This window comes from Lissotriton vulgaris, chromosome 3_1 (assembly GCF_964263255.1).
Source record: "Lissotriton vulgaris chromosome 3_1, aLisVul1.2, whole genome shotgun sequence".
Taxonomy (NCBI): Eukaryota; Metazoa; Chordata; class Amphibia; order Caudata; family Salamandridae; genus Lissotriton; species Lissotriton vulgaris.
In genome coordinates this window covers 1832246218-1832265922 of record NC_141689.1, presented here as the reverse complement: position 1 = coordinate 1832265922, position 19705 = coordinate 1832246218, and positions in this window count along the sequence as shown.

Sequence of the window (19705 nt, the reverse complement as noted above, 5' to 3'; positions counted from 1 at the left end):
ATGATGAAGCCCCTGGTTTTGTGACCTGAAAATAACACTTCTCATTGGTTCAGGACAGTTTTTTTTCTAAATGATGAAAGACCCCCACCTTTTTTCCTTATTCTGACTTTGTCCTTTGACTGAGGAAGACCTGTTTGTACATCTCTGTACCTTTTTGATATTAATAATGGCTTCAGTAGCAGCAGCAGCTGGTGCATCTGCCCTACCACCACCACCACAACCACCAAGAGGACCACCTCAAGATTATATTGGTGGTCAAGAACAGGAGGAGGAGGAAGAGGAAGAGGAGGAGGGGAGGAGAAGATGGCTGCCTGAAGAAAATACCGCATACAAACCCAAGCCACACATTGTATGGGAGTTTTTTTCAATCCCAGAGGGCAAGAAAAAAGTGAATGCGCCCAAGGTAACTTGCCTAATCTGCAATGATGAACTTTCACGGGGCAACCCAAACAAAAAATATTCATTTGGTAACTATACCATGATTCGTCATATGACCAGAAAGCACCCAAACAACTACTCTCGTGCTGAGTTCAGGGAACTGGCCAGTAACCTCCCCCAGTCGTCAAGGACCACCTCCCAAACAAACCAACCCACTTCATCGGGACCAGAAACATCCGAGATGATGCCTTGCATTCAGCCAAGATTTGCTGATTTTAAAATCACTTGTTCTGCATGTGGCAAGCTTATCGCCTATGGTGAAAAAAGCGTTAAGCTCATCGTCCTTGCAGGTGATAATCACAAGTGCCCCAAAAAGAAGTAATTTTGGTTTTTTTTTATTTTTTTGCTCCAGTTGAGCCAGTTTCAATTCCCAAAACAACAAAAAGAAGAAAAAAAAAGTTATTTTTAGAACTACCTCCAATTTCTAAATAAAAACTTCATTTTTTTAAAACTCTGTCATCTTTTTCCCTCATTTTACGCTCCCCGGTGCGCTACCTGGTGCGCGTACCGGGCGCTTCCCCCGCGCAAAACGAAAAAAAAAAAATATTTTAAATGTCCCGCGGGGCCCTTTTATAGTCCCCACATCAAACCTAGGGGGTCAAGGGGGGATCTACCCTGCCCCCTTATGGTCATTTCCCTCTTTGTTTTGCCCACCTCTCGTGTCTCGATCCTACCGAGACACAAGATGGCAGCCGCTCCGGACTGTTTAGAATGTTTACAGACAACTGAGAGCCAATCAGCTTTCTGCGCGCAAGTCGCGTGGCGCGCCTGGAGCGCTCTCCGGTGCGCGCACCGGAGAGCGCCTATAGATATATATATTTTTTTGAACCCAAATTACTCAAAATCCACTGGAGCACATATCTTGAGACATAGCAAAGGCACATCGGGCTACCAGTCCCTACAATTTTGCCAAGTTTGGTGGAAATCCATTCAGCCGTTCGGGCTAAAAGTGAAATCGACCGCCCTATGGAAATTAACATGGGGAAAACGCGTTTTGGGACCCCCCTTTTATCTCGGCCCCCGCTTGACGTATCCCCCCCAAACTTTCAAGGAAGGACCGGAGCTCGACGAGGCCATTTTCAGGAAATTTTCAGGCAGATTCGTCAACCGGTGCCAAAGTTATTCCAAATAGAATTTTGAGATTTAACATTGAAAAAAATCCTAACTATAACTACCTACTGGCGACCGCCAGTAGGTAATATATATATATATATATATATATATATATATATATATATATATATATATATATATATATATATATATATATATATATATATATATATATATATATTATAAAGTGCTCCCGTTACCTCTCACACAAGCATAACCAAAGAGTTACACAATCTTTACTTTTTAATACAGCCCAACAATCGGTAGACCAAGATGTGTCTTTGAACAGAGGCGTCATATTTAACCTTTCAAAAAAGCAGTGTAATGTCCCACTGTTTCCTTATTTATTCAGGGAATGCCGGGATGCACCCGTCACGCCCCCAGATGCATTGCCACTGATCACAGACAACGTCACTGCCGAAATGATTTTAGTAAAACAATTTAGATGTGGCATTCACACAATGAGGCTTTTATGCGGCTGCAATTAAACATAAAGAAAATACATGTAATAGGTACTACATCACGCTGGTGAGTATTCAGTTTAACTCTTCTACGAGATGGTTCTTGCTGGAGAAATAACCACCAAGCAGGTGACTTGCACAAGATGGTAAAGAAAATTTTACGTTGAGGCTGGAGAGTCCACTGGGACATGACGGAAGAGCATTTACAAATTAATGTCTTAATAACATTGCTTTTCTACTGAAATCCTGAATCTGTGACGCACGGTTAGAAATTTACTAAATACATTTATTTTTTCATGAACATGAATTCAAGTTAGGCGAACAAAAAAAGATAGTGAATCGGTCAACAGATCTAAATATGGGTTATAAATAAAGAAGTATGTATTCATTTATGATGTGACTTTTCTGTCTTTGTTCCCTTTTTATTATCAGTCATATCATTCAGGCAGCCCTAAAACACAATTCAAAGTGCTTTCTATTTATATTTGCTGTTCAGAGTATGCACTGATGAGTGCTGAAAATAGAGCTTTAGGTGACTGCTTATTTTTGTACCACCTGGGACTTCAAAATAATGAGCTGGCAACCCTAATCCTAAAACTGGAAGTTTGATGCACGATCAGCCCAGTATTTATTTCCTCCACCCTCGATCCCTGGTTAATGCCATAATAGCAATAGCAATAGTTTAACATATCTGAAACCCTACGCTGCTGTCATTAGAATGCTGAGTTACTGCAAGTGTCTGGAAATGCACCCTGCATCCAGACAACTTGCTCCTCATTCTCGCCCTTCACGTTCATGCTCACCCTACACTCACAGCGATCACAATCTCTCACACTGACCCCCATGCACTCACACCACTCACCCTGCACTCAGTGATCACTCTGCTCTCACAATGCACTTGCACGGTTTTCCCTTACCTCAACCTGCAGCCACACAAGCACACTACCCACCCTGCACTCATGCGACACTTCACTCACCTGTCCCCCTCACTGCTCAATCTGCAATCTCACTTAAGCAAGCCCATCACTAACCATGCATTCTTTAGTCCCACTCTGCACTAACATGCACACCCAAATTCATATGGTCACCTCACTCACCCTGCAGTCACATCACTTACCCTACTCTCACACTGTTGCATACCTCACTGTGCACTCACATGAGCACTCCTGCCACCCTTGCAGCACAGAGGGTTAATGTGCCTGCTACAAAGAAGGTGTACCATGCAGATCCCAGAACTTTGGGGCATATGTTCAAGGAAGTTTCGGAGTGAGGCGTTAGCAGTCATGGGTTGATGCTCTCTCCGCCACTTCAGAAACGGAAGGCTACACCATATTTACAACAATATGGTACAGCCTTGCGTTTCCCCTGCGCTGGCGCTACACTTAGCAGTGTAGGGCCAACGCAGACACCCTTGCACCATAGTGCAAGGGTGTCTGCGTGCAGGGGAAAGATTGTTTATGTACAGGAGGGGGACCTTCCTGTACATAAACAATCATTAAATGCCATTTGTCACAATTCCATGTGTGCTGCCTAATGCAGCACACACAGAAAACACAAAATGGATTTTTTTTTTAAAGATTACAAATACAAGGCAGTTTGCTTTTTTCATGTGTGCTGCACAAGGCAGCACACATGGATGAAGCAAAAATGAGGATAAATAATGCATTTCTCCTAGTTTCGCCAGCTTAACACCAGGTTTTCCCTGTTCTTAATTTTAACCTGCCTCCCTTTTACTTTGCCCTTGTAAATAGGGCGCAGCATCAAAATCAGGACCTGTTGCAGTCGAACGCCCACCGCAACACCCCCTGACCATCCTTTCATGCTAAGCATAGCATGAAAGGGGGCTTTATTTACAAGGCAGCGTTAAGCCAAGTTAAGTGGCTTAAATCTGCCTTGTAAATACGACAATGCCCCTATCGCCACCACAACATGGTAAAAAGTGATGGTGTGGTTTCTATAGGGGCTTGTACATATGACCCTAGGTATGATGAAACTATGAGCAGCGCTAATAAAAAAAATATATATGCTTGCCAGAAAGGTGCTATAGAGAGATGAGGTGCATTGTTGGTGAGTGGTAGTGAGGGAATTCATGGAGAAGTATGAAACACTCATTGTTTTGAACATTATTTGCCGCATATGGCCCTGGATATGCGGGTGGCGGTCGATTATGTAGTGTACCAGATTCCAGAAATTTCTGTCATGGGTGGGGGGCCCGACATCTAAACAAATTCAGCTGGGGGGGCTCAACCTTCAAAATTGTGAAGACCTCTGGGTTAAGTGGTCCTTGAGCTACGGAGGTGTCAGTGTAAAGGTGGTTTTGTGCATTGTATAGTTAAAGCGCTACATCATGTATGCATATAGAGCAACCTCTTTACATGTGCAGTATATGACTGTGGCTATTCTCAATTAAAATGGTTATTTTAGCTTACGTTTCATGTAAGAACAGCAACTTGTTTTCAGACAGTGCTTCATACCACATTTTGCCATTTGTCAACCATCTAAATAACTGATATTACTCAGTGAGTTCTTGATTTGCAGGGCACCCGTTAGAATCCCAGCAAGATCAATCCAGCCTTCCATCTTTAAGTTAGTTATCTGTAATATTAAATTGGGTAGTGGAAGATAATAATGCATAGTACATATAGGGGCAGATTTATTATGCCCTTGCGCCGAAATTGCGTCACTTTATTTGACGCAACTGCGGCGCAAACAATGTGCCCTATTTACAACGTGACGCATCTAGGAGATGCTTGAAGCAGGCGCATTGCTCGACGCAACTCCAGCAATGCGCCACATTTCTGGCATAGATGCGTCACGCATCTGTGCCGTTTTTGCACCATGGTGCGCCGCATTATAAATGCGGCGCACCATGGGTGGCGGAGCTGTGGCGCACTGTGGCGCACGTTAACTGGCGCATCCCTGGGGATGCGCCAGTTAACATAAATCTGCCCCATAGTGCTTAGGTATAAGTGCATGTGAAGTGCTAGATAATATAGTGTTACACGTGTGCACTTATTACGCAGCACCAAGAGCAGGAATGTATCTGTAACACATCGATTAGGCTACATATTCAATAACGATGCATGAAGTGTTTAACACTAAAACCGGGACGAAGCGAATAGAGTAGAGACCCAATTGAGGGGAAAGGGGAAAATGCTTCGTACTTGGAGATACAGGAGTGCTCTGTTGCAACACTAAGAAAACATTACTGCTCTGACACACAAAGAAAAACAATGGAGACTGTGCCTAGGGAGCTGCCTGTGCAAACAGATGATGAAGCCATTTAAAGTTCAAGAGAAGTTAAGGTAAAAGTGTGGTAGTGGGTATGTGACATCATGCAAATTAGTGTAAAGTACTGTGTGAGTTATTTTTTTAATAGAACAGAACGTGTCATTTCCAATTGAAACGAAACTGCTGTGATGTTTAGAACTTTATTTTGTTGGCTTAGGCTAACTAGACCTCGACTCCATTTTGAAATGTAATTTGATTTGATGATTGATTTGATCTGATGATTGCATTTTCATAATATTCACTGTGGGCCTGATTCACAAAGGACCTCCGCCCTTGTGGCTGAGGCCCCACAGTAGTAAGGCGGTCTGTGCACTCAGGGGAGAATCTCTCCAAAGAGGATTCTCGTTGAGAAGATGCCACTCGAGTACGGAGACTCCCCCACAACTGTGGGGCCTCCGCCACGAGTGCAGAGGTCCTTTGTGAATCTGGGCCGCAGTGTTTTCCATTGGCACCGCAAACAATATAATGCGTACTGTTTATTTTGTAATGACACGTTGTGCTTGTAGATTCTGGAGGAAGCCTATAGATACTTTCGAATCTCTTCCTGTCTGCACAGATTATTGTATTATTGCATGGGTATTTTCATTGTTCATGCAGCTAGTTTGTTCTGACAATATGTGAAAAATAACAATCCCAGGCATACACTGAGGAAAATACACAATAGATTCAACAAACAAACTAGTTCAGTTAGAAAAAATATTCATATTTAATTTGATAAAAAGGGGATAAAAAGTAAGTGCATTAGTCACAATTGATAAAAAAATGATACATATGTATTCACAAAACAGATTAAAAAGAAGTCAGATGGCATCCAGTCAACGCGTTTCGACATGTACAATATGCCTTCATCAGGACTTTAACCATCAACAAGCTCTGTAAAACATAATTATAACATAGTATTACTGTTATTGTAATCCTATCGTGACATAATTACAACTGAACTAGTTAAAAGTTTGTTACGGCATTCTATTGGTAAAAGTATAATCTTCATTCCAGATTCATGATGTACCGCTTTAATAAAACAACTCAACAGCTGGACTACCTATGCATAGACGTTGGTCTCTGAAGCAACACATGACTCAATTGGTGAATACTCCATAGTTTATAGAAACAAGACATGATATAAATTGTGTTCACAGAAATAGCAAAGAACGTAATAACTTATTGATGAAGGACAGCAACCATTTAGTTCCACTAGGGACAAATAACAAAGAAAGAGGGGTGTGCATGTAAGCTATCCTATTTTGTATATATATTACATGGATAAAAGTTGTTTTTTACTTATAATCATTAATACATGTTTTGCTACCATATCACTATGAGTCTTGTCACAGATGTAAAAAACTTTTTTATATGTACAGTTTCAAAATACAAGTTGCAGGAGACGTATTCACAGAGATATATGCACATGTCTGTTCCCAAACTATGAGAAAGACCATTTTAGTCGTACTTATTAAGACAATAAACAGTAAAGATAAAAGAAAAGATGAAACAAAGCAAAAAGGATAGGTAGTAAGGAATTACTACGTTTATAGGAAATTGGGATGAGTATTTTTATTTTACTGGGAGTTATTGGATTATTTGACCTAAACTAAAAGGGTGCTATTTTATGTCAACAGAGGAATAGATCTATCCTCTTTATAAATGGTAGCCTAATATCCATTCACAAAATTAGTATACTCTTACCTAATACTCTTATGCGTGGGCAGCGTACGTGGGCGTGCTACAATACTCTTCTCTTTTTAGATTATGACATAGAAACAAGGCAGGGAGAACCTACGGGTAAATAGTGTGATCACATTAATGCACATATTATTGCTGTTGTTAGTATAACAGAAGGATGTTCCTTTAGCGTTCTTACCCTGAAAATCGACTTTGTATATTCAAAGAGTGGGTTCCAGTCAACTGGTGGAAAAATACCATACTAGATTAAAATGTCGTAATGGAAACCTATCAAAAGAGAAAAAGATGCACAATGTGGTATGGGTTCGAGTAATCTATGATTTATATTAAAGTTCACGTGTAAACCGCTTACCTAAAGGTTAAGTTAAAGTTGCTTGTAGATAGGAACAACCATTACTTGTGGCAGGTAAAATTGAATGACGAGAGCGTTAGTGTAGCGTCGTAGGAGGCGAGGTGGCTCCTAATGGAGAGAGTATTTACCCATATTAGATGTTTAAATCTATTTATTGCGTTGTCAAAGCTAAAACTAGGCGGAAATAGGTGGCCATGAGGCAAAGATATACCTTTGGAAAGATGATTTAGACGCGTTAACGTCTTGCTCGTCCAACGTACACGGATGATAAAATATGGTTGTCGAGCCGACTTGCTGTAAAGTTGGGAAAAGATTCAAACGCACGTAAGCCCTTCTATGCGCATACAATTCCTGTTAGATAAAGGGGGGAACAATTTAGTATAGTGGACGGCAAAACTATGATACTATAGACTATTCTAACTAGGGACTTAGTTAGAATAGTCTATAGTATCTCATAGTTTTGCCGTCCACTATACTAAATTGTTCCCCCCTTTATCTAACAGGAATTGTATGCGCATAGAAGGGCTTATGTGCGTTTGAATCTTTTCCCAACTTTACAGCAAGTCGGCTCGACAACCATATTTTATCATCCGTGTACGTTGGACGAGCAAGACGTTAACGCGTCTAAATCATCTTTCCAAAGATATATCTTTGCCTCATGGCCACCTATTTCCGTCTAGTTTTAGCTTTGACAACGCAATAAATAGATTTAAACATCTAATATGGGTAAATACTCTCTCCATTAGGAGCCACCTCGCCTCCTACGACGCTACACTAACGCTCTCGTCATTCAATTTTACCTGCCACAAGTAATGGTTGTTCCTATCTACAAGCAACTTTAACTTAACCTTTAGGTAAGCGGTTTACACGTGAACTTTAATATAAATCATAGATTACTCGAACCCATCCCACATTGTGCATCTTTTTCTCTTTTGATAGGTTTCCATTACGACATTTTAATCTAGTATGGTATTTTTCCACCAGTTGACTGGAACCCACTCTTTGAATATACAAAGTCGATTTTCAGGGTAAGAACGCTAAAGGAACATCCTTCTGTTATACTAACAACAGCAATAATATGTGCATTAATGTGATCACACTATTTACCCGTAGGTTCTCCCTGCCTTGTTTCTATATCATAATCTAAAAAGAGAAGAGTATTGTAGCACGCCCACGTACGCTGCCCACGCATAAGAGTATTAGGTAAGAGTATACTAATTTTGTGAATGGATATTAGGCTACCATTTATAAAGAGGATAGATCTATTCCTCTGTTGACATAAAATAGCACCCTTTTAGTTTAGGTCAAATAATCCAATAACTCCCAGTAAAATAAAAATACTCATCCCAATTTCCTATAAACGTAGTAATTCCTTACTACCTATCCTTTTTGCTTTGTTTCATCTTTTCTTTTATCTTTACTGTTTATTGTCTTAATAAGTACGACTAAAATGGTCTTTCTCATAGTTTGGGAACAGACATGTGCATATATCTCTGTGAATACGTCTCCTGCAACTTGTATTTTGAAACTGTACATATAAAAAAGTTTTTTACATCTGTGACAAGACTCATAGTGATATGGTAGCAAAACATGTATTAATGATTATAAGTAAAAAACAATTTTTATCCATGTAATATATATACAAAATAGGATAGCTTACATGCACACCCCTCTTTCTTTGTTATTTGTGCCTAGTGGAACTAAATGGTTGCTGTCCTTCATCAATAAGTTATTACGTTCTTTGCTATTTCTGTGAACACAATTTATATCATGTCTTGTTTCTATAAACTATGGAGTATTCACCAATTGAGTCATGTGTTGCTTCAGAGACCAACGTCTATGCATAGGTAGTCCAGCTGTTGAGTTGTTTTATTAAAGCGGTACATCATGAATCTGGAATGAAGATTATACTTTTACCAATAGAATGCAGTAACAAACTTTTAACTAGTTCAGTTGTAATTATGTCACGATAGGATTACAATAACAGTAATACTATGTTATAATTATGTTTTACAGAGCTTGTTGATGGTTAAAGTCCTGATGAAGGCATATTGTACATGTCGAAACGCGTTGACTGGATGCCATCTGACTTCTTTTCAATCTGTTTTGTGAATACATATGTATCATTTTTTTATCAATTGTGACTAATGCACTTACTTTTTATCCCCTTTTTATCAAATTAAATATGAATATTTTTTCTAACTGAACTAGTTTGTTTGTTGAATCTATTGTGTATTTTCCTCAGTGTATGCCTGGGATTGTTATTTTTCACATATTGTTTACCCTGTCCCAGGATATCTATCCTCATCAGGGGGTCCTTGTTACCTACAGGCTAGTTTGTTCTGACACCTCTGATGACATTAGGTCAGAAGGGGTGAATCAATATTCATAGTGCCAGGCAAGTGGAATTATATGACATTTTATAGTGCTAAAATTTGATTTATTGTCATTTGCGGACTTTTGCTGTCACCATGTTGACATTCCATTTCCATCATTTTCTATAGTAACATTTATTAAAAATAAAAACACGAATTTGGGATAAGACAAATCTTTTAGGGCCTCTTCTAGGGTTGCTGACTACTTCTCTGTCAAATTGCTGCACATTTAGGACTAAGGGCCTGATTTAGATCTTGGCAGTAAAAGTCCTGCTGTTGCTTTTTTTAATGGAATCACTGATTGGCGGTCAACCCATTCGCCTGCCTTATTTAGATGTTGGTGGGTCCATTGGGAAAAAAATCTGACACAGTCCCGCTGCCCCCCTCAGGAATCTTCATCTGCGTCAACAGCACTATAGGCAGAAGCTGCTGGTGGCAGGGCTCCAGCTAAGAGTCCCACCAAGCTGATTGAGATGTGCCTTTCCATCAAGGCAACTGTCGCGAGAATCCCTCTTACTTTGAGTTGACGGAATCGAAGGAAATGAATGCTTCCTGTTTCCTTTTCCGTCTTTTACCTATCGTCCAGGTCCCTACTTTGCCGCTCTGACTCCACCACAGCACCAAACGGCTCTGTTGTCGCCTAGATCTATGGTAAGCTACCTGTATAATTCTCTTACTATGTATCTTGTGTTGACAATTGCCATAGCTCGTGTATTTCTTAATTGATCTTACATGCAGTATTTTTCTTAGATGTGGTGCAGCAGTATTAATTTTCTTGATTGTCAAGGAAAATTGAACACATCTGTATTAAAACTTTTTAAAAATTGATGTTGTGGTACTTGGGGGTACTGTTTTAGTGGTGCCTGTTTGTGGCCATTCAGTAGTGTGTGTGTGTTGTGTGAGTGGCATGCAATATGTAACGCAAAGGGGCATAATACATTGTTTTTCATGCAAACATGAAACATATGTGTATTGACACTTTAATAAGTTGTACTTACCAGTCTCTACTCCACCAAGAACTCAGTCTGTCAGCAGACCGCCACTAGGACACCACCAGCACAATGGGAACATCTAAATCGGCTCAGCGCAAACACGCCAGTCTGACAGAAACAGAGTAATGTTAGTCAGCAGAGAAGACTGCCACGGAGGTGGTCTACTGTCTATTGCTGCAATTTCACAGTACAGCGAATGGACCTTCGTCAGCTTGATGGAGTACTTGGAACCGATGCCACGGAGGGGCAACAGTAGTCCAGCGATGATCTAAATCAGGCTCTAAGTCTTTTTTAAAGACTTTGCTTAATGCTGCAACTATCTTAAGAGCCTTTATGGCAATAGATTTTGAACCCTTTAACTGATTAATTGAGATTGTTACATGTATTGCACTTTAATATTTTAATAAACCTTAGTTTTCTAAATTACTAATCTCAAACTCACTTTTGAATTTTGTCGTTAGAGATCTATTGCCGCATCTATTCTTGAGGATAACACCGACTGCGACCTTGCACCTGGGCACTACGTTTATCATGCAGGTTATTTAAGCTATAGCTTCCACAGTATTAAGGGCATAGGTATGTGAATACAATTTGCAATTAAAACTACATTAGCAAACTAAACATCCATCTTTTTTTCAAATACAAACACAACATTGCCACTAAATAGATGTGCTTTGTAATTCTGTGAGTATTATCTATTATGGGTCAAACCATCCTTCCCATTGCCGGACATTCTTGAGTATGGATGGTGTAGCGATGGGAAGAATGAGTGGGGAAGGCTTGCCAAGACTGGGCTGTACAGTACTTTCGTTGAAGTCAAAACACCAAAGTGGACCGTATATAGGGCCATACTGCGGCATTCTGGGATGCAGCAGTTCATAATGGTGTGGATGTCATATAAAAAGCAGTGCAGTCAGGTAAATGATTCAAGCATGTGCTGTACATTTGTATGGCCCAAAACTGCTCCACTTACTGACTCGAACAAGTGGCTCTTTTTTCATCCCACATAAAGCAGTGAAAAGGCAATGTACTGGCAAACAAGGAAACTCACTTATTGGGACACGCAGTACACATACCATTCTTTGGTCACCATGGAAATGACTCCTCTCCAACAAACGGAGAAGTTCAGCCACTCATCATCAGCATCAAATTATCTCTACAATGAATTGATTCTCCCACCTCAGTGTTTCGATGGCTGGTGTAATGTGATTCTATAGGCAAAAATGCATTAGTCACCATGCTTCCACATTTTAGATTCTTTGTAGTTTTCAGACTAGAAAGAGTGGGTCCCACTGTGAGACTCCATTTGCATGGTGTATTCAAGATATGAAATTTGTGAAGATGGGTTGGAGGTTCTGTAGGCAGTCCAGACAAGGGAAGATGTATCTAAAGGTTTGCATGTCAGAGAAAGGAATTCTTATAGTGCTGTTTTGTCCAATTATCGGATCAGAGAAAAGTCACTCCCAGACTTCTTAATTCAATCAATGTTCAAGGCACTGGCCCACGTTTCTGTTTACACATTTCTGTTGGCTGGTAGTTATTTCTTCTTCCTTTCTCTGCAGGTTAGTATATTTGTTTTGGATGAGATAGGTATAATGTTGCTCCTTAGCATTGATAAGACTAAACAGAGCATGGTGGTGCAACAGAGTCAGAGTCGAAAGGGTGTGGTTTAAATATGGAATTGGGATGATTATAGACAAGGTAATGAGTTAGAGAGACATCAGTCAAGGATGGCTCATGTTGGATATGGCCCTTTTTGCAGGTTTATCCCAAAACATTTTGCTTCTTCCTCCTTTGTCCTCCCTGAACTGTGGTTATTGGCTATAGGACTCTGGGAACTTTACCACTGCTGATCAGTGCTAAAGTGCATATGCTCCCTGTGTACATTGTTATTGTGATTGGTTATTCATGATTGGCATAGTTTTCTTAACCGTTGGTCCCTATTAAAGTGCACTGCGTGTGCCGGAGCTGGTAATTCCATTGCAACTAGTGAATGTAAATGTAAATGTAAATGTAAATGTATAGGCATTTATATAGCGCACTACTTACCCGGAGGGTCCCAAGGCGCTTCGACTGCTGCGAAACCCTTCCTGGCTTCCCTGAGAGATGGTCCCTTAATGGGTATCTCCAGGGTGAGACCAGGCATCCCCGGCGGTCTGGTGGGGCCGTTAGTGAAGATGAGGCAAGCTAATGCCCAGAGTTGCCGAGTGTGATCGCTGATCAGAGTGGGCACCGAGGCGAGAGAATTATCGAGTCCGCTGACCCTGGTCCAGAAACCTGCCGTGCCGGGAATCGAACCCTGGTCCCGGGCCATCCTCTGCTCTCGGGTCTGCCGCCTCTAACCAGTGAGCCACACTACTTCACTAGTGGGCCTGCAGCACTGATTGCGCCACCCGCATGAGTAGCTCCAAAGAGATGTCTCTGGCCTGCCACCGGAGTGCCTTTGCGCAGTTTGCTAAATGCCATGTTGACCTTGCCAGTGTACCTACTTAACAGGCCTGACCCTTCCCTTTTCTTACACATACGACACCCCTATGGTAGGCCGAAGGTACCCCCCTGGGCAGAGTGCCGTGTATGTGAAAGGTAGGACATGTACTATTGTGGGTAACATGTCCTGATAGTGAAGTACTGTCAATTTCATTTTTCACTATTAAACAGCTATATTGCCCATATGCCAGAATTGGGAATGCTGTGTAACATGTTTACCTGTATATCCTCCCATAGGAGTGAGAAGGAAATTGGAGTCTGGTATTTCTGAACACAGAATTTGATAACACATCTTTTAAGAAGGATGTTTTTTAAATTCTTTGTTTTAAAATAGCACTTTTAGGAAGTGACTGTTTTCATGTTCAACCTTTCTGTGTGTCTCTGCCTGTTTGTGGATTGACTGTCTGGTTTGAGAGTGACAGGGGATGGGGAGGCTCCAGGATTATGGGTGAGTCAGCACTAGGCTGAATTGACCGATCTGCATTTGGAGTGGTGGGAGGAGTAGCACCTGGGCCTGAATAGGGCTGTGCCTGCCTTCCACAATGCTCGCTCCACCTCCTGTGGTGCGTCTGAAAACCCTGGCCAACGTTCATGAAGGAAGAAGTTGTGCACTGACAGAGTGCACCCGGAACTGGTTTTTACTGGGACAGGACCCCTCACACATAGAGAGCAAAGACTTTTGGGGTATGAATGTAAGATCTGAAAAGCCTGTAAATCAGACTACTTCATGATCAAGAGGAACCTGTTACCAAAGACGACATCTGAAGAGACTGAGGAGAAGTACTGCCCTTGCTGTGTGTCTGGGACTGGCCTGCAGTTTTCTGTTTCTACTGAGGAGAGGACAAAGGGACTTTGCTGTGTGATGTGTCCCCCTGCTTGAAGAAGGACTTTGCTGTTTCCTGTGTCCATCTGAAGAAAAGTCTTCAAGGACCTGCGAAGAGCTGACCTCCTGTTTTTGAAGTCCCAGGAACAAAAGGACTTCACCCCCAGCTTCCCTGAACTTCCTTGCTGGGAGTTCTGACCTGTCAGGAGGTGCCTGTAACTATGTGTGAGGCCCTTGTCAGACTCCACGCTGCAGGATCCAGCTGATGTACATACAACTCCACCTCCCGATCTCACCAACACACTGGTAACAAAAAACACAGTGGGTTCGAGCGATAGGGCGAGGGAAAAATAACTGAACAAGGAAGGGAAAGGAAGGGGGCAGCTGGGAAGGGATGGCTGAAAGACAAGAAAACACGTATACTGGTTAACAATAATCACATGAAATAAAACTACTCTCATTTCATTCTCACTAAGTATACTAAAAAATTCACCTTTCTGAGTGCCAGGTATTCCACTTCCTCCCTGTGTATAGCCCAGGAATAACCAAACAGCTAGTCCCTATGGAATAACAACAATAATTACTTTCATATTCCACTGTTAGCAACTTGCAATTTCTCTCTGCTATGGTTGCACGTACCCTGCCTTGTGATAGATCAGTGCCCAAATTATAATCGTGTTGAACTGAGTAACTTCCACCCTTGAGTTCAAAACAAAACCAGTTATTTAACGGTGAAACGTTCCAAAATAAAATATCCAGAATAATCCTTTTTAGACACGGAAAGACGTATCGTTCTGCCACTGTCTTCCGCTCTCAACCGGCACCTGCACCAAGTTCTCAATAACAAAAACTCCAAACACGGCAAGGAGTAGAGAACCCACGTCCTTCCGCTTTGGCACTTGACTTGCTAGACACTAGTGCCGTTCTTCGTAGCGGTAGTGCGCAGAACGGCCCGCCCCAACACACTCCGCTCTCTTTACTCCCAAATTGAACTCTGTTCCAGGACGCAGCCGCGCCTAATAAATCACCGAGTTGTCTATTTGGCAGGCAAAAATTAGTACATTACATCTCAACCAAAGCTACGCGTTGATCGTCACGCGGCCTTTTTTTACTCACAGTACTTGCCACGATTCTTCTTCCTTATTAACAATCCTTTCCTTCCAGCCTCGAAGATATTTTGCTGAAAGATAACTCTCTGGATCTTGAGAACGGAATCGTCTTACTCGCACAACTCGGGAACACCGAGTCAGATACAAAATGCGCGTTTCCGTCTTTTTTTTCCACTCGCCGAGTCAACAAGGTTCAATTGCATAACCGGCCTCTCTCTGCTAGAATCCTAAAGCAGACGAGTGCCGCCATCAGCTACGGGAAAAAACCAAACAAACACTGTGGGAAAACAAATCACGAACAAGGTCAGGTGGTCCCACCCCTCCTTTATAACACCACTCCCACTACCAAGACTTCTGGGAGATGTAGTTTAATAAAGTTTTAGGTAGGCGCCTTGCTAGTCCCTGACAGTATGTCCCCGTCCCTAGCGCCTTCTAGGGCCAGGCTTAGCAGGAAACCCTTGACGAAAAGACAGCACCTTCCCAGGAGCAGGCACCTCGGAACAGCCCACCCTTTGCATGTATTCCTCCTTAACCTTGTACCAGCATTCCTGCACTCCATTGTGAGCCCTCTGCAGTATTAAAACCTTTTCCTCAACTGATGGCTGAAATTGAAGATCAGACGGAATATCATCCAGTAAAGTACAGGCCTCAATTCCAGAATTAACTAGGAAGGGGAACATTCCTGGGGGACTATAACCCACCTTCTTACTAGACCTCTCTTTCTTGGCCAATGTGGCCACTCTGAACTGACATGCGACCCCCGCTAAAGGTGAGGATGCATAAGACACCAGATGTTTCTGACAATACCCAGATAAAAAATGTACTGTTCGAGTCCTCCAGTCTATAGAAGGGTTGTGGTACGTAAACCACGGCATCCCCAATATGATTTCGTATTGGGGAGCTTCTATGATGTTCAACGTTAGCGTTTCCACATGTCTCCCTTCTGACCCCTCTATTGACAACATTACCTCAGCTGTCTTCTCAACTATTAGACCCGATTTTATAGGCTGTCCATCTACTGCCAACACCTCCTCTGGTATATCTCTAGGTACTCTGGGTATAGCTAAGCGAGACACTAACCCATTATCAATAAAATTACCCGTGGCTCCCGAGTCCAGCATAACCCTGACTTGGTGACTTTTTTGCTCATATTCTAAGGACATATTAAGAACCAGGTGCGACTCATTCACTCCTATACCAGGTGATAATAGGGAAGTGAGTCTCCAATCAGGTATCACTTTCTCTTGGGATGAAGGTGTTAACATGTTGTCTGTCTCCCTTCCCATAGTGGAAGCAGCTATTCTTTTATTCTTGTTCCAACTAGAGGGGTTTTGGGGCTTAAAAGGGCATTCACGCACGTAATGCCCTTTTTTGCCACAGTACATACAAAGACCGTGTACTCTTCTGCTTTCTTTCTCCTCATTGGACAGAGGGGATCTAATAGCTCCTATTTCCATAGGTTCTGCCCCTTCTGCCGATGTCTCTAGAGCTCTAGGAGGGGAACTCCCTATACTATTGTAACCTCTGTCCCATTTTCTCTTATCCCCACTCAGCTCAGTCAGCCTTCCATCCAATCTCAGGACCAAGTTCACCATATCCACACAAGTGGTGGGTTGAGGATCTATGTAGGCCACCGCGTTCTTCAATTCATCCCTCAAACCCTGATAAAATAGGGACATTCTTTTACCTTCCGGCCAATCAGTTTCTGCAATCAAACGATTGAATGTGGTTAGATAAGTAATTAAGTCACTCCTACCCTGACGCAGGGATAATAACTCCTTATCTGCGCTGAAATTAGTGGCCCTCCTGTCAAATACTTTCTCAAATTCGTTCCTGAACGCGGTCCAGTTGGACAACATGGCGTCATCTCTTTTTACCAGAGGGACAGCCCAATTGGCCGCGTCCCCCACTAGATAAGAGATAGCAAACGCCACCCTGGAATGGTTCGTAGGGAAGGAGGCTGGTTTACAGGAAAAATGGAGCATGATTTGAGTCATAAAAGCTTGGGTTTTACGAGGGTCCCCCCCATATCGTTCTGGGGTAGCTAAAGGAATAGGGGGAGGAACGGTAACCTGAATCTGAGAAGAACCTGAAGAAAAAGGATTTTTTGATAACTGTTCAACCCTATCCTTAAGAAGTACCGCCTCTGCCTTGGACGCTGCCAATTCTTGTTGGACCAAAACCAGGGCCCTCAACACATCATCCAAGGTGGCCATATGTACCCCAACTGGATCAGGCAGAATGCAATTCGTGGGTTCGTGATTCTGTCAGACTCCACGCTGCAGGATCCAGCTGATGTACATACAACTCCACCTCCCGATCTCACCAACACACTGGTAACAAAAAACACAGTGGGTTCGAGCGATAGGGCGAGGGAAAAATAACTGAACAAGGAAGGGAAAGGAAGGGGGCAGCTGGGAAGGGATGGCTGAAAGACAAGAAAACACGTATACTGGTTAACAATAATCACATGAAATAAAACTACTCTCATTTCATTCTCACTAAGTATACTAAAAAATTCACCTTTCTGAGTGCCAGGTATTCCACTTCCTCCCTGTGTATAGCCCAGGAATAACCAAACAGCTAGTCCCTATGGAATAACAACAATAATTACTTTCATATTCCACTGTTAGCAACTTGCAATTTCTCTCTGCTATGGTTGCACGTACCCTGCCTTGTGATAGATCAGTGCCCAAATTATAATCGTGTTGAACTGAGTAACTTCCACCCTTGAGTTCAAAACAAAACCAGTTATTTAACGGTGAAACGTTCCAAAATAAAATATCCAGAATAATCCTTTTTAGACACGGAAAGACGTATCGTTCTGCCACTGTCTTCCGCTCTCAACCGGCACCTGCACCAAGTTCTCAATAACAAAAACTCCAAACACGGCAAGGAGTAGAGAACCCACGTCCTTCCGCTTTGGCACTTGACTTGCTAGACACTAGTGCCGTTCTTCGTAGCGGTAGTGCGCAGAACGGCCCGCCCCAACACACTCCGCTCTCTTTACTCCCAAATTGAACTCTGTTCCAGGACGCAGCCGCGCCTAATAAATCACCGAGTTGTCTATTTGGCAGGCAAAAATTAGTACATTACATCTCAACCAAAGCTACGCGTTGATCGTCACGCGGCCTTTTTTTACTCACAGTACTTGCCACGATTCTTCTTCCTTATTAACAATCCTTTCCTTCCAGCCTCGAAGATATTTTGCTGAAAGATAACTCTCTGGATCTTGAGAACGGAATCGTCTTACTCGCACAACTCGGGAACACCGAGTCAGATACAAAATGCGCTTTTCCGTCTTTTTTTTCCACTCGCCGAGTCAACAAGGTTCAATTGCATAACCGGCCTCTCTCTGCTAGAATCCTAAAGCAGACGAGTGCCGCCATCAGCTACGGGAAAAAACCAAACAAACACTGTGGGAAAACAAATCACGAACAAGGTCAGGTGGTCCCACCCCTCCTTTATAACACCACTCCCACTACCAAGACTTCTGGGAGATGTAGTTTAATAAAGTTTTAGGTAGGCGCCTTGCTAGTCCCTGACAGCCCTTGCTGTTGGGAGCTGGAAGCGCGACGCAACAAGGGAGAATCGTGTCACCGCCGCAGCAGCCACCTTCGCATCACCGAGGAAGCGTGCAGCTGCTGCTTGCCACCGCTGTTCACCGCCACACCACCGGAGAAGCGTGTCGCAGGGCCGTCGCATGACAAAGGAAGCGTGTCACCGCCACCGCTGATCGCCATCGCATCACCAGAGAAGCGCGTCGCAGCGCCTGTCGTGGCTCAGGAAACCACCGATTTCACCGCACGACCGTCGGGCATGCACGCATCGCCTCCACGTTGTCACATAGCACCAAAGACATCACTTTGTCACATCGCACTGGATTGTCGCAACACATCGAGGCGCCATCTTGTTGCATCGTGACCAAAGCGCAGGAAGAACTAACGCATCTCCTTCTCTGCGACCCTTTTGTTTGTTCTGCGTTATGCAAACAAGGTACTTTGAGAGTAAAGTGTCGCATTTACCATCAAAATCTTATTTTTGCAACAACCCTTTTTAAATACATTCTATTGAGTATTTGTATGTTGGATTTTTGTAGTTTTTGTCTTGTTTAGTTTAGATAAAGATATTTTATTTTTCTACACTGGTGTGGTGCCAATTTGTGGTGATTTCACTGTGTTACTGTGAGTGTTGTTACAAATACTTTACACATTGCCTTTGGGATAAGCCTGTCTGCTCGTGCCAAGCTACCAAGGGGGTGAGCAGGGGTTATCTAAAGACTGAATCCCCCTTACCCTGACTAGAAGCAAGGGTCCCTATTTGGTCAAAGGTACCTACCTCTGCCCACTGGAGCCCCAATTTCTAACAGCTCCTTTAATTACAAGGGGCAATATGTAGGTAAAACGTTTTTTTGTGATTCTCAAATTGAGAATTTTAGGGAAACGCAATGTAGGTAGGATTTGCAAAATATTTTGCGAATCCTACATATTCCTTATTTGTGAATCGCAAATTGAGATTCGCAAATAAGGAATATCTTCACATTCACTCCTATGGGCTAGAAGGCCCATAGGAATAAATGGG